Source organism: Molossus molossus, unplaced genomic scaffold (genome assembly GCF_014108415.1).
Source record: "Molossus molossus isolate mMolMol1 unplaced genomic scaffold, mMolMol1.p scaffold_m16_p_21, whole genome shotgun sequence".
NCBI classification, from domain to species: Eukaryota; Metazoa; Chordata; class Mammalia; order Chiroptera; family Molossidae; genus Molossus; species Molossus molossus.
The window spans coordinates 5587588-5600177 of record NW_023425357.1 but is presented as its reverse complement, the minus strand read 5'-3'; the positions used below and the strand labels follow the sequence as shown (position 1 = coordinate 5600177).

General features: G+C 48.1%; 1 pseudogene; it reads left to right on the top strand.

Annotated features, from left to right (window-relative positions):
• Window positions 1-3528: 3528 nt before the first annotated feature.
• On the top strand, window positions 3529-3925 carry LOC118638366 (annotated as a pseudogene).
• Window positions 3926-12590: the final 8665 nt, after the last annotated feature.

Genomic DNA, 12590 nt, shown 5'->3' with positions numbered 1-12590 from the left:
GGGCCCCCAGCGCCTCCTCCCTCAGACCCAGGGGTCCGGGCCCCCAGCTCCTCCTCCCTCAGACCCAGGAGTCCGGGCCCCCAGCCCCTCCTCCCTCAGGCCCAGGGGTCCAGGTCCCCAGCCCCTCCTCCCTCAGGCCCAGGGGTCCAGGTCCCCAGCCCTCCTCCCTCAGACCCAAGTCCTGGCCCCCAGCCCCTCCTCCCTCAGGCCCAAGTCCTGGCCCCCAGCCCCTCCTCCCTCAGACCCAGGAGTCCAGGTCCCCAGCCCCTCCTCCCTCAGGCCCAGGAGTCCGGGCCCCCAGCCCTCCTCCCTCAGACCCAAGTCCTGGCCCCCAGCCCCTCCTCCCTCAGGCCCAGGGGTCCGGGCCCCCAGCCCCTCCTCCCTCAGACCCAGGAGTCCAGGCCCCCAGCCCCTCCTCCCTCAGACCCAGGGGTCCGGGCCCCCAGCCCTCCTCTCTCTCCATTTGTATTTCTGTTTTCCTTCTGGTGTCTTTAGGACTAAAGCACATTTAGATAGGGAAATCTGGAGGTCTGGACCCTCCCCAGGGTAGAGGGATTAGTAGTGGGCTGGGAGTTTTAGGGGCTGACTTCCATTTTAGGCTCTGTCTCTGACTTACTTTGTGACCTCAGTTCCTTCTAGTCTATGTTTTGGTTTCCTCAACTGAGAATTGGGGCTGTATTCCCTTCCAGGTTCTTGGGAAGTTTAACGGATACCACGTGGGTAAACACAGAATCGGAACTATAAATTAGTCTCCACAATTGAGAGTTACTTGTCATTATTGCTGGTAGTCATGGCAGGATTTCATTCAGAAGCAATAGTCACTTTTCTATCCATTCATTTAAGAAATACACACTCTGCCCTGGCCGGTTTGGCTCAGCGGTTGGAGCGTCGGCCTGCGGTCCAGAGAGACCCGGGTTCGGTTCCCGCTAAGGGCATGTGCCTCGGTTGCAGTTTGTCCCCGGCCCTGGTTGGTCGTGCGGGTGACAGCCACTCGATGTGTCCCTTCACATGGATGTTTCTCTCTCTCTCTCTTCCTCTCTCTCCCTCCTGCTCTATCTGAACAAAAAAAAAAAAAAATGGAAAAATGTCCTCGAGTGAGGATAAAAAAAAAAAAAAGAAATACACACTCAGTGCCAGCTCTGTGCTAGGCTGGGTCTTGGAGGCAGCCCGGAATAAAGGAAATGCAGCCCCCACTCCCATATGTGTTGAGAGAGCGGGACAAGACACAAACAGTGCATTTCCTAGAAGTACTGCGAAGGTGTGAGGCCAGGGCAAGGGGGCACAGAGGCACAGGGGGCGGTTAATTTAGGTAAGATGGTTACAGAAGGCGCCAGAGGGCCTGGGACTTGAGTATTTCCAGTGGAGGGAACAGCAAATGCAAAGGTTTGAGAGTGGAATTAGCATAGTGTTTGAGGGACTGGGCAGAAATGAGGGATAGGAGACGAGGGATAGGTCTATTTCTTTAAAAAGTAAATTGTTTATTTTGGAATATTTTTATATTTACAGAAAACTTACAAAGATAATACAGAGAGTTCCCATACTCCTCACCTAGCTTCCCTAATGTTAGCTTCTTACATTGTTGTGTAACTTTTGTCTCAAGTAAGAAACCAACATGACTGTTAACTAATGTTTACACAAATGTCCTTTCCTATTTCTGTTTCAGAATCCAGTGCAGGGTTTCATTTGGTCACCACATCTTTGTGTTCTCTGCTCTGCGGCAGTTTGTCTTTCCTTTAAAAAAATTTTTATTTCTTGCCCTGGCCGGTTTGGCTCAGCGGTTAGAGCGTCCGCCTGCGGTCCAGAGAGACCCGGGTTCGGTTCCCGCTAAGGGCATGTACCTCGGTTGCAGTTTGTCCCCGGCCATGGTTGGTCGTGCGGGTGGCAGCCACTCAATGTGTTCCTTTCACATCGATGTTTCCCTCTCTCTTTCTTCCTCTCTCTCCCTCCCACTCTATCTGTACAAAAAATGGAAAAATGTCCTCGGATGAGGATTAAAAAAAGAAAAAAATTTATTTCTTTATTGATTTTAGAGAGAGAGGAAGGGAGAGGGAGAGAGAGAAAGAAACATCTATAAGAGAGAACATGGATTGGCTGCCTCCTGCATGCCCCCTACTGGGCACTGGGCTCACCACCTGGGCATGTGCCCTGACTGGGCATCAAACCGGCGACCTCTTGGTGCAGGGGTCGACACTCAATCACTGAGCCACACTGGCTAGTCTGTCTTTCCTTTTTTGTTCACAATCTTGACAGTTTTGAGAAATATTAGCAGCTATTTTATAAAATAGAGATCTATCTCAATTACCAATTCAGAGAGGATCCAACTGTGGTTAAGTAGGTTGCCCAAGGTCCCGGAGCTAGTAAATGGCACAACAGGAATTTGAACCTGGGGCAACCTGGCCCCAGAGTCTGTGCTTTTAATAGAGACACAAGTAGAAGGCAGACTACCAAGGACCTTGTAGGCTACAGTAAAGACTTTGGGCATTTTCTTTAACTTTGAGAATATTAAGATGACTTTGAACATTTGAAAGCAGAGGTGTGACACATAATTTGATTTATTTATGGTTTCAGACGAGCACTGTGTCAAAGGCTGTGGTTTTGCATAATGTACCCAGGTCACTAGGATTTCTTAACAGACATCCTTGTCTGGGTGCTTTTTCAGGCTTGTAACCAGACTTACTGTTAGCTCTTAACTTCCATATTACTGCCCTAAGCCTCTTATTCCAGAAAACCAAAACCCATCACCCCAGTCAGGAGGAACGGAATGATGGAACCACCCTAACCCACCCCAAACTGCAAACGGTCCCTCGACAAGAAAAACAAGTTTCAGGAGACCCCAGCCCCCGACCAATCACAGACCTGGGAGACCCCAGGCTCAACCAATCAAAGCCAACCACATCTCCTCCACTGAATGACCACCCCCTCAGCCCTGAGTTTAAAAATCCCTAGTCTGTACAATCCGGTTGCTACTCTCTCCTTAGAGGTAGTCCTGCAGGCTGACTCCCAATAAACCTGCACTCCTGGAGACTCTGCACCGCCTTGTTCCGCCTCATTCTTACACTTACAATCTTACATGTATTTTACTCTGTTTAAGCTGCTGCTTCCTCTTTTTTATTGGGTTGTGCGAATTATTCTTAAGTTCACACTAATAAAGAATTCCAGCCCTGGCCGGTTTTGCTCAGTGGTTAGAGCGTTGGCCTGCGGTTCACAGAGACCCGGGTTCGGTTACCCCTAAGGGCATGTACCTCGGTTGCAGTTTGTCCCCGGCCCTGGCTGGGTCGTGTGGGTGGCGGCCACTCGATGTGTCCCTTTCGCATCGATGTTTCTCTCTCTCTCGCCCTCCTGCTCTATCTGAATAAAAAATGGAAAAATGTCCTCGGGTGAGGATAAAAAAAAAAAGGTCCTGTGGGAAGGGCCCTGGAACGGCCCGGGGCAAGATGACAGTAAGTGCGGCCTAAAGTTCCGAGCCCCCAGCCTGGGCTTGCGAGTTTCTGAGCGGCCCCTTGTTCTTCTCTGAAGAAACGGGCGTTTATGAAACCCGGGGAAGTGGTGCTGGTCCTGGCCGGACGCTACTCCGGACGCAAAGCAGTCATCGTCAAGAACATTGATGGTGGCACCTCAGACCGCCCCTACAGCCATGCTCTGGTGGCTGGAATGACCGCTGTCCCCGCAAAGTGACAGCTGCATGGGCAAGAAGAAAATTGCCAAGAGGTCAAAGATCAAGTCTTTTGTGAAAGTTTACAACTACAATCACCTCATGCCCACCAGGTACTCCGTGGATATCCCCTTGGACAAAACTGTCGTCAACAAGGATGTCTTCAGAGACCCTGCTCTGCAACGCAAGGCCAGACAGGAGGCCAAGGTCCAGTTCGAAGAGAGGTACAAGACCGGCAAGAACAAATGGTTCTTCCAGAAGCTGCATTTTTAGATCTTTTTTTGTTTCAATCATTAAAAGTCCAAAAAAGAGCCCTGGCCGGTTTGGCTCAGCGGTTAGAGCGTCGGCCTGCGGTCCGGAGAGACCCGGGTTTGGTTCCCGCTAAGGGCACGTACCTCGGTTGCAGTTTGTCCCCGGCCCTGGTTGGGTCGTGCGGGTGGCAGCCACTCGATGTGTCCCTTTCACGTCGATGTTTCTCTCTCTCTCTCTCCCTCCCACTCTATCTGAACAAAATATGGAAAAAATGTCCTCGGGTGAGGATTAGAAAAAAAAAAAAAAGTCCAAAAAAGAAAAAAAAAGAAAGAATTCCAACACTGAAATAAAAAGAGCACCGCGTCTCCACTTTGGAGAGGGGGCTGTAGTGGGAAGCAGGTGCGGATGCGTGGAGGCCCAGGGAGGAAGCCACTATGGTCCAGGCTAGGGCAGCAGTGACGCCAATGTGGTGCGAATGGGAAGATGGGAATGAATTTGAGAGGCACAGGTGAACCTCGAATAACACGGGTTTGAACTGCGCAGGTCCACTTATATACAGATTTTTTTCAATAAATACATACACTACTGTAAATGTATTTTCTCTCCTTTATGATTTTCTAATAACATTTTCTTCTCTTTAGCTTACTTTATTGTAAGAATACAGTATGTACTACTTATACAAAATATGTGATAATTGTCTATGTTTTCCATAAGGTTCTGGGTCAACAGTAGGCTGTAAATAGTTAACTTTGGGGAAGTCAAAAGTTATACCCAAGAAAAACCTGACTGCACAGAGGTCAGCACCCTTAACACCCACATTGTTCAAGAGTCAACTAACTGTATTTCGGAAGAGGAACTATCAGTCTTAGGACTGCTGGGGTGGGTAATGGGAAATCAATGGGGCAAAGCCTTCAGCCTGCACAGTTCCTTTGAACACAGATCTTTTTTTTTTTATCCTCACCCGAGGACATTTTTCCATCCTTTGTACAGACAGAGTGGGAGGGAGAAAGAGAGAGGGAAACATCGATGTGAAAGGGACACATCGAGTGGCTGCCACCCGCACGACCAACCAGGGCCGGGGACAAACTGCAACCGAGGTACATGCCCTTAGCGGGAACCGAACCCGGGTCTCTCCGGACCGCAGGCGGACGCTCTAACCGCTGAGCCAAACCGGCCAGGGCTGAACACAGGTCTTCCTAAAAGAGGTTCACAACATCCCATTTTAAGGATGAAAAATCCCAGATGAAAGGGTTAATAATGTTTTAATGGGTAAAGGTAAAAGTTTGTAAAAGGTGAAAACTATGGAAAATGTGATGCTTTCATGACCTTCGCTCAGCCTTTTGTTGAGTACGGATAAGGGCTATCTGGACTATCCGCAAGGCAATGGACAACCCAGGAGATGCCAGACGAGATACCAGACCAGCCCTACTGCAAGGTGGACAATGGGTCAGATAAAGTACATCAGCAGGAACTGCTGGAAGCTAAAATTAGGGTATATAACCGAAACCCCAACCCTAATTCAAGGCTGAACCCTTCTTGGCTCAACCCGCCTGCACCAGGCACATGCAATAAAGCCATTTTGCTCTACATTGACCTTGTGTCGTGGATGTGATCTCCCGCCAGCTCAGACCTTTTACCAGACACTCGCTTTCACTTTCTGAGTTCTCTCAAATCCAGGCATTTGCTGGACGATGCCTGTGACACCAAAATTGATGCATAACCGAAAGGTGCTTCCAAGGGCTCTCAGTCTTGAGGGGAGTGGGGTGCAGAGACAGACATGGACAATAACATTCCAGGGTGGTCAGAGCAGGGACACGGACGAACTGTAGCAGTGAGTGTCCTAAGCAGGGAAAACAGTGTTGCTTGCAGGCAAAGGGTGGAGGGTGAGGCAGGGAGATGGGCCCTTGTGCAATGGCCAGGTGGCTGGAATCTAAATCTCTTTCTCAAGAAGGCAGGTTTTTCTTTCCTGGAGACTGACCAGGTTCTAGGCGTCCAGATTAGAAGTCTGAGTCTACCCATCTGGTTATATGGATCCCAAAGAGACGGCTTATGTCTAGACAGGGTTTGTAAATTCAGGGTTCGCATCTCTGCTATTTTACCAGGCTAACCTAGCAAGATGCTTAGAATTTTTCTCCTTTTTCCGCGACCATGGTCTCACTTCTTCATGAACCGGCTACCTGGCCCTTTAAGGCCCTCCCCCCTCCCTAGGAGAGAGGAGGCGGGATCTTGCGTCTCTAAAGAAATGCCATTTAGCCCTGGCCGGTTTGGCTCAGAGGTTGGAGCTTTGTGTGGACCAGAGAGTCCCGGGTTCGGTTCCCGCTAGGGGCACGTACCAAAAAAAAAAAGAAAAAACAAAGAAACGCCTTTTACCCAGTTTTCAAAATTGACAAATAACTTCTGAAAAGTGCCCAATCACTTCCTGTGTTGGGGAGGGGAGGGGGGAGGGAGTAAAGCTTCCAATTCGCTCGGGACCTCTTTAGCCCCGCCCACCCCTTGTTACCTGAGGCAGCGTGAGACATCATCCTTGGCTCTGATTGGAGGGTGAGCTGGAATTGCGTTCCAGTCCCGCCCTCTGCGAGCCACTCTCTCACCCTCTGATTGGCTATCTTCTTTAGGCGTTTTCTTTGGGCTGTAAATGGCATTTTGGCTTTGGCTTTGGCTTTGGCTCTGGAAGGGTGGCAGGTCCCGGTCCGGTGAGATCCAGCTCTGACCTGAAGATCCGATCGAAGCTGGAAAGGACGAGGGCCTGGACGGAGGGAATCCCGCCCAGGGAACCCCAGCACACCACCCCTGCCTCAGGACCAACCCTTCCTTTCAGTGTCCCCCTCCCCCACCCGCCAGGCGTCGGACTGTCAAAGATGCAGGCGTCTGAAGTCTTGCAAGACTGAACCCTTCACTTGTGGGTCCTGATGCCCTCTCGAGGTAGATGGTGTCAGAATTGAGGTCAATTGTAGGACACCCAGCTAGTGTCAAAGAATCTCTTGATGTGTGGAAAACCCACACATCTGGGGTCACAACTGTGAAGTGTGGTGGCAGTTGTGAGAGTAAAAGGAGCAGCGGAGAGGTTTTGTCCCTGACCATGTGGGAACAGGGCACAACCTTCATGTCAAGAAACAGAGGAGCCGAGGAAGTCTTCCCAGACCCAAGTTCTCACACTTTTGCTCCAGGGGAGAGTGAGTCTTTGGACACCTGCCACACAGAGGGCCAGCCAGGGTTCGCCAGAGAGGCCATTTCGGCCAACCCGAGGCCATAGCAGTGGCCAGTGAGGTCAAGAGTCACTTCTCCCCGTATCTGTCCTTCCTCTCAGTCACCAATACTTTGGGGAACTAGGGCTCAAAGTGGGAACGAAGAAAACGTGTGTTGGGGACAACTGGTCTCCCTGTCTCCTCCAAGGAGTCAGTTCCCTCCTCTTGCCCTCATGAGCACCTTCCCCAGAGTCAACTTTGGAGTCCCCCCAAGAATCTTCTCTCTACATCTATCCCACACAGAAGCCCCTCACTCATCCTGGTGACTTCAGGTCCCTTAGACCTGAGAATACTATTGCCAAGGGATTACTTATGGATAGATTAGTTACCTCGAATTTTACTAATCATTGAGAAATGGCTCAGAGAAGTTCCTCATGTCATATTGGCAAATGCACAACAAAACCAACCAGGACTAAACCTGTCATTGTGACTTCTTTTTTTCCCAACCTAAACCTCCGCTGGGTGGAAAGGGAAGATGATTTTAAACCAAGTAAGTGAATATTTATGATCAGGCTAATTTTATTTTATTTTTTATTTTTTATCCTCACCCGAGGACATTTTCCCATTTTTTGTACAGATAGAGTGGGAGGGAGAGAGAGGAAGAGATAGAGAGAGAGAAACATCGATGTGAATGGGACACATTGAGTGGCTGCCACCGCACGACCAACCAGGGTCAGGGACAAACTGCAACCGAAGTACGTGCCCTTAGCGGGAACCGAACCCGGGTCTCTCCGGACCGCAGGCTGATGCTCTAACCGCTGAGCCAAACCGGCCAGGGCAAGATCAGGCTAATTTTAATTATCAGAACTGATTTAAAGTTACAGAATGTCTGAGACACTGTTAGGGGCTTAAAAAAAATGTTTGAACAACACAACTGAGTCAGTGATCAGAAATATGGAACTGTTTTCTATTTATATTTGATAGTCTCTGATTAACTGGTTATAGAGAATATCTGGCAATGCAGAAAATCCAAGCTGGGTCTTCTGACTCCAGGCCTGGTAGTTGTTGTTTGTTTTTGTCTTTTTTATCTACACAACACTGCCTTTCCCTGAGAGTGCTGGATAACAACACCCCTCCTTCCCTCTAAGTCCCAAGTCATTATTTCATAAGTCAAAACCTTAACACACATTTCAAAGTTACTGACTCCTGGTCAAACCTGTTGCCCTAGCAATGCAACCTTATAATCTTGCAATTTATCGGGTCAGACAAACACTGAAGGCTTGCTCTCCTGGAAGGATCTGGAGGTCGAGGGAGGGAAACACACGCTCTTCTAGCATCTTCCCCACTCTAAGTTTATGGAAAAGAATTCAAGACCTGCAGTTCATGTGCTTTAGGACCTGTCTGAGTTTGGATCACACTTCTGCTATTTTGCAGCGAGACCTTAGGCAAGACCCTGGCCCTCTCTAAGCCCATCTATGAAAGGAGGTGGGTACACTGGGTAACCCCATCCATGAGTCTGTACTTCCATCACTGTGTGTGTCCTGGCTTCTGGGGGTCAACTTTAGTCCTTGCAGCTCATTCCGTTTTAAATTTTTTTAAAAATCCTCACCATGGATAGGTTTTTATTTATTTGTTTGTTTGTTTGTTTATGTTAATCCTCACCTGAGGATATTGGGGCGGGGGGTACATGCCCCTAGCGAGAACCAAACTCAGGACCATCTGGTCCTCAGGCCAATGCTCCAACCGCTGAGCCAAACCGGCCAGGGCACCCGAGGATATTTTTTTTTTCCATTGATTTTTAGAAAGACTGGAAGGGAGGAAGGGAGAGAGAGAAAAATAACAAACATAGACATGAGAGACACACTGATTGGTTGCTTCCCACACACACACCAACTGAGGCCAGAGATTGAACCTGCAACCTTGGTACGTGGCCTTGACTGGGAATCAAACGGCAACATTTTCGTGCACAGGACAATGCTCCAGCCAATGGATCAACCCCACCAGGACCAGTTTTTAATTTTATTCAGTACCCAGAGGTGTTGGCACATTGGGAAGCAAAACGTGTCAGAGTGGGCCTCCTCACCATATCATCAGTTACCTGGTAACTACCAAATCAAGGCTCCTAGTCAGTTAGGGCTTGGCAAGATGGTCTTTGGCCCAAAATGTCCTTAACTTTCTGTGAGTATTAGAGGAGGAAATATAAGCATTAAACAACAGTGTCTGGGCTAAGAGCTCAGTGTGTGTTAGTCAATATCACAAACATTGTCACAGATAAATAGCTCTGGAATTTGAGAGGGTTTAGCTCAAGTGGCTATTATCTCTGGACATCCTCTCTTATTCTCTCACTCAGGACACTATGACCCAGGACATCAGCCACACACCACTGCTTATGGGAAACATTAACTGTCCGCTCATGGCTTTGTCCTCAGTCCAGGTGGTCAGCTTTTGAAATTATGTCTTCCCTTCTAAATCTTGCCTTCAGCATCTTTTCAATATCTATTTATTCACTTATTTTCCCCTTTGGAGAAAAAAGTAAAATGTTTATTATCAGATGATATAATTTTCTTACAAGAGAAATAAAAAATAATTGACAAATTAATTATATAAAATAGGCAAACTTCTCAAGGTTGATAGAGACGAGGTTAACGTGCAAAATTCAAGCATATTGCTATACACCAGAATCAACCAAAAAATGACATAGAAAGAAACATGCCATGTTTTCTTTATTTTTGTTGTTGACACTATTACAGATGTCCCCATTCCCCCCTTTGCCTCCTCCATCCAGCCCTCACCCCCAAAATATGCCATTTTTAATAGAAACAAAAGATATTAAATACCTCAAAAGAAATCTAACGAAAATATGTATGTCATCTACACAAAAGATTATAAAGCATCATATAGAGAAAAAAATTGAAAGGGCACAATAAGTGAGAGGAAAGACCATGTAAAACATTGACTGAATTTTATTTTTTAATTTGATTTATTTATTTATTATCCTCACCCGAGGACAGTTTTTCATTTTTTGTTCAGAGTGGGATGGGGGGGGGGGGGAGAGAGAGAGAAAGAGAGAAACATCGACGTGAAAGGGACACATCAAGTGGCTGCCACCCTCACAACCAACCAGAGCCGGGGACAAACTGCAACCGAGGTACGTGCCCTTAGCGGGAATCAAACCCGGGTCTCTCTGGACCGCAGGCCGACGCTCTAACCGCTGAGCCAAACTGGCCAGGGCTTGACTGAATTTGATAAAGATGTCCATTGTTCCAATTAAATAGCCTCCTTTTTAAAATTTTACTTTTCAGTTACAGTTGACAGACAATATTATATTCGTTTCAGATGTACAATGTAGTGGTTAGATATTTATATACCTTACAAACTGATGCCCCTATAAGTCTAGTACCCACCTGGCACCATCCATAGTTATTACAATATTATTGACTGTACTTCCTGTGCTGTACTTCGCACCTCCATGACTGGTTTTATAACTGGCCATTTGTACTTTTTTTTTTTTTTTTTTGGTATGTGCTCCTAGCGGGAACCGAACCCAGGACTCTCTGGTCCGCAGGCCGATGCTCCAACCGCTGAGCCAAACTGGCCAGGGCGCAATTTGTACTTCTTAATCTCTTACACTTTTTTGCCCATCCCCCTAGCCCCCCTCCCATCTTGATCCTGCTAACTACAAGCTAGGTCAGTTTCTCCCCAGAGCCAAGCCAAGCGCCCTGCCTGGGTTCTGGCCTGAGGTTTGAGTCCTTTTTGCTCAGGAGCGCCCCCTTCAGGAGGGCTTGCGAAGCACCAGGAGGGGTGGGGAAAGCTGTGGTTTTAGTCAGTCAGCCCATCTCTCCAGTGTAGCCTCAGATGAATTAATTCACCTCTGTGAGTTTCAGATATCTGCACAATGGAGATACTTTGTCATGCACCACAGTTGTGGTTGGAGGAGATAACTATAAATAACTGACTCACAATGAGATACATAGGAAGTGCTTAAAAATAGAAATTTCTTTCTTTTTTTTTTTCTTTATTGATGTTAGAGAGAGAGGAAGGGAGAGGGAGAGATAGAAACATTGACTGGCCGCCTCCTGCATGCCCCCCGTTGGGCCCACAACCTGGGCATGTGCCCTGACTAGGAATCGAACCGGCGACCTCTTGGTGTGTGGGTCGACGCTCAACCACTGAGCCACACTGGCTGGGCAAAAAATAGGGATTTCTTTCCTCACTCCTTCCTTCCTCTTATTGTGACACTGCCACTTATGTAGTTTGTGAGTGGAGAAAACCCTGTTTGACCTGCTTTCACTCATTTTCTCAGCTTTACTTATAACTTCGTTTGCTTTATTCATGCTCCCCCCCCCCCCCCGCTCTGTCTTCCAGTGTGTAACATCACTTTCCTTCCTTCCTTCCTTCCTTCCTTCCTTCCTTCCTTCCTTCCTTCCTTCCTCCCTCCCTCCCTCCCTCCCTCCCTCCCTTCCTCTCTTTCTTTCTTTCTTTCTTTCTTTCTTTCTTCTTTCTTTCTTTCTTTCTTCTTCCCTCCCTCCCTCTCTCCCTCCCTTCCTTCCTTCCTTCCCTTCTTTTCCTCCCTCCCTCCCATTCCTTCCTTCCTCCCTCCCTCCCTCCCTCTCTTTCTTTCTTTCTTTCTTTCTTTCTTTCTTTCTTTCTTTCTTTCTTCTTCCCTCCCTCCCTCTCTCCCTCCCTTCCTTCCTTCCTTCCCTTCTTTTCCTCCCTCCCTCCCTTTCCTTCCTTCCTTCCTTCCTCCCTCCCTCCCTCCCTCTCTTTCTTTCTTTCTTTCTTTCTTTCTTTCTTTCTTTCTTCTTCCCTCCCTCCCTCTCTCCCTCCCTTCCTTCCTTCCCTTCTTTTCCTTCCTTCCTTCCTTCCTTCCCTTCTCTTCCTTCCTCCCTTCCTTCCTTCCTTCCTTCCTTTCTTCTTCCCTCCCTCCCTCCCTTCCTTCCTTCCTTCCTTCCTCCCTCTCTCTCTCTCTCTTTCTTTCTTTCTTTCTTTCTTTCTTCTTCCCTCCCCTCCCTCTCTCCCTCCCTCCCTCCCTCCCTCCCTCCCTTCCTTCCTTTCCTTCCTTCCTTCCTTCCTTCCTTCCTTCCTTCCCTCCCTTCCTCCCTCCCTTCCTTCCTTCCTTCCTTCCTTCCTTCCTTCCTTCCTTTTTTTCTTTCTTTCTTTCTTTCTTTCTTTCTTTCTTTCTTTCTTTCTTCCTTTCTTCCTTTCTTCCTTTCTTTCTAATGCAAAGGCCAGCATCCTTTCTGGGCTTCCCAGTTGTCTGCCTGACTAGTAATCATCTCCCAAGAGGACTATCCATGAAGCAATTACAACTGTGACCTCTGGGTAAGGACGAAGGGAAGGGACATGCTTTGCAGTGAGAGATGGACTCTTCTTCCTATTTGTTCACCAGCTGGTGGGTTCAGAGCAGGTTGCCAGCTTGGTCCTCATTCCATTTTGCCAGCATCCCCACTCCCGTGCCCCCGAGTGTTTGCTCTTCCCTAGATTTTCAAGCTGACAATGCG